The following is a 3,999-nucleotide window of genomic DNA, read 5'->3' on the forward strand; positions in this document are numbered from 1 at the left end:
GAAAATCGGATGCAGTGTGAATCCAGCATATGGACTACAATTTTGTAGTGCAGATATTATATATCTACAAAGCTTATATATCAAGCATTGATATTGTTATGATATTGATAATTTTGACGCCATATTAGATTAAGAAATGGAAATACAGAATATTCTTGGTATGAAATCTGTAAAGGAAGAAAAAAGTAATTGTTATTGTCATACAAAAATTATTGCGTTTAATCGGTAAAACAGACTACTTTAGGAGCTCTTTAAATATGGGACTGTTCTAGCAAATTACATTCTTGAAGTCTTCGTCGAATTGTACATGACTTATGGCTCCTGCACACTGGACGCGGAAAAGCTTATCGCGCGGCAAAATGCGACGCGGTAACCAATGGCTGCGTTCAGCAGACTCAACAGTTTTGCAACCGTTTTATGATTGTCTGCTGAGATAGGACCATTCTTCTAGATCTAAAAGTATGATCCAATTAGCGCGAAGGAAACTTCCAACAGTTGCAAAACAAACGTTCTGCTGAACGCAGCCAATGAACATGTTAGGAGCTGTAAGCTTATTAACTATAGAGTGGGTATAAAGAGAGTGAAGCCAATCCTCCTTCCTGATTGGTTCCGCCATATTACGATTAACTGTTAGTTAGAGGAAGACGACGTTAGAAAAAGAAAAGATTAGGATGAGGAATTATGTCATAAATATTTCGTAAAATAGCGACTTCCGGTTAATTGGCTTCACTCTCCTTATATCCACTCTAATTAACTACCGCGTCACATTTTGCCGCGCGGCAAGCATTTCCGCGTCCAGAGTGCAGGAACCATTATAGGAATAGTTAAGTTTATTTTTAATTTTATTTGATAACTTAAATTTCCGTAAAACGCGCATTTTACGGAGGTTGTGTTCCAAAATTGACTGCCAGTACTGAAAATCATCTATAGTGCACGCAAAGACATAGGACTGAATCCATAGACGTTGCTCAGGATTCGAGATGGTCTTAAGCTAGTGCATGAACCAATCAGAGAGTCGTATTAGCATCTTAAAGCCCGTATCAGACTACCGACTCTGCAAGCCGACCCGACTGCCAACTCTGGCTGTTGACCAATAATGGACATCGGTAATCTGATACGGGCTTAAGACATTGCTTGAGATTAAAGCGGGGAGCACAGACTTTTGCATAACGCATAACATGTAATGAATAAGAAATTCAATCAATCAGAATTCTTTATTTCATGGAAAGGAAGGAAATGGAGGGCTTTGATTGGTACATTTCCTTATGCATTACGTGTTATGCGTTATGCAAGAGTCTGTGCTCCCCGCTTAAGACCGGATTATGGATTCCGTCCTAAGACCGGACTATGGATTCAGTCCATAGGCCGGTATACATAGTCGGTTCTTATTTCAAGACCGTATTAAATAATGGGTGCATTCATAGAGACACTATAATAAGAGGCTGACATAAGTTCTAGTTGGATAGAAAATGGCGTTCACAGGACGATAAGTCATAGGATGTTGCGTTCGCAACTAGGACGGAAAAGCAGAAAAAGTAGGAAAACAGAAGCCAATTCGGGCTGTACTAGAGACCCTCTAATCTAATCAGAGTCGCGACACGAGAAAAAGAGACTCTAGTTAGAGACTCTCTTCACGGTTTCTTTCTCTTAAGGGTCTCTAGTTTCAGTAAAATCACACGAAAGAGAGAGGAATATTGTGTCTCTTTCTAACCTTGATAGTTTCTCGTGAATTGTGATATATTTTTCTGCTCTTGAAGATTAATACAACTTATTAGAAGATTAATAAAAATAATTGCAAAATGGTTGGGTGTGCAGCCCCATTTTGCACTAATTCTGCAGCGAAAGGCTACGTAATGAAAATATTTCCGCGTGATGCTAAACGTCGAACATTATGGGTAACAAATGTTAGAAAAAATTGAACACCAACGAAAAATGCATATTTATGATAAAAATGCATAACTTTGATTAAAAAAAAGATAAAACATAATGCTTTTAGTAAGCATTACTTCCACATATAATGTGAGAAATCTATCTAATAATAACATAAAAATGTTTAATCTTGTTTTGTTTAATTTTAACAATAATACAAATGTATATACTTTGGGAGATATCCGTATCGGAACATTAAAAATCGATTATATCGATTCGAAGTAGACGAAGTTTTTAACCTTGTTAAAAAAAGAAACGATTCTTTGTAAAGATAATGGCTGCGTTCAGCAGAACGTTTGTTTTGCAACTGTTGGAAGTTTCCTTCGCGCTAATTGGATCATACTTTTAGATCTAGAAGAATGGTCCTATCTCAGCAGACAATCATAAAACGGTTGCAAAACTGTTGAGTCTGCTGAACGCAGCCATTGGTTTAAAATGGCACCATCTTGGTTGAAAACATTGATTTTTCGCAAAATAGGTTAATTTACAAACGAATTTTAGCGTATCGATACGCGCATCGCTCATTCCTACAATATAGGCTACGGTCCACTTGATGTTACAAATGCTTCGAGCATTTTTTGATTGATCAATTAGTAAAATTCTTTCTTCCGATTGGTCAATCAAACGCTTCGAAGTGTTTGTATCGCCAAGTGGACCGCACCCATAGATATTTGATTATAGGCGCAAATTGCTGAAAAATGGCGGACCAATCAAAACTGGCTGTCTGACGTCACGACTCTGATTAGAGGGTCTCTAGGGCGCGTTCCACTTAACGTTCGCAACGCTCGCGAGCATCATTTCATTCTTGTTTAATATTTGTAAACGATAAGGATGAAATGATGCTCGCGAGCATTGCGAACATTAAGTGGAACGCACCCCTAGTAGGAGCTATGGTAGGAGCATATTGGAGCGTGCGACGCGAACAAACCTCTTGTATCTGTTTGGTCCATCGATATCTAGAATGGACCGCTGATGGCAATGGTGGGGGTAGAAAGACGATTAGAGTGAGAGGCAGGAATAATAAGATCGTTCTTTCTCTGTTTACTGAAGCCTGATTGGTTGTTGTTAATCCAACAGTAGTCCAACAACCAATCAGGCTTCAGTAAACAGAGAAAGAACGATCTTATTATTCCTGCCTCTCACTCTAATCGTCTTTCTACCCCCACCATTGCCATCAGCGGTCCATTCTAGATGTCGATGGTTTGGTCTATATTTTTAGTTCTAACTATATGCCAATAAGATGCAAGCGCTCAGGCTGCCTTCCCATGGAGAAAGAAACCACGGAACGGAATATTGACAGAAAAGAGATAGGATGAGGATAACCCTCGTGCTATCTCTTTTCTGTCAATATTCCGTTCCGTGGTTTCTTTCTCTATGGGAAAGCCGCCTCAGTGAGCAGTTGTAGTACTGAATCACCGACGAGATACTATTAAAGATTTGCCCGTCAACCTTGGGCAAATTTTCGGCGGTATAAAAAGGGCCCGGAGGTAATCGAAGAACGCTGACATTATCGACAATTGATATAAATTTGCTATTATTAACATAAATATTTGACTAATACATTATTAAATTCATGATATTTTATTACATAAATTCTTTATAAATAAATATGCATATTTGTAAAGCTATAATATCCTATATATTGCCGAAAAATTACAATTTTTTTTCTCTGCAGTTATTATCTCTGTTGATAATCGAACTTTGACGATAACACTGAAATCACAATTTTAAAGAAAAATCGAATATTATTGAGTTTTAAATGCACGTATACCGATAAACACGTCTACTAAACTAATAAATCATAAAATGAGTACAATATTATCAGTTTGTTTTACTCTTAATCACTTCAATATTAACAAGGACGCGAACTCCCATAAGGATGTCGGTCTTTAATAATATCTCGTCGGTGACTGACTGCACCAATCATATTAATTCTTGATTTCATTTGTAGATGGCGCATCACACGCCTAGAAGAATTCTCCCGAGGAGTGTTCCATCTCATCTAAATTGTATTTGTATCCCATGAGTCCCCTCCACGACGATGGCTTGAGTGAAAAACGGCCCGGTGCT

This window comes from Mycetomoellerius zeteki, unplaced genomic scaffold (assembly GCF_001594055.1).
Source record: "Mycetomoellerius zeteki isolate Tzet28-1 unplaced genomic scaffold, Tzet1.0 scaffold12, whole genome shotgun sequence".
Classification (NCBI taxonomy): Eukaryota; Metazoa; Arthropoda; class Insecta; order Hymenoptera; family Formicidae; genus Mycetomoellerius; species Mycetomoellerius zeteki.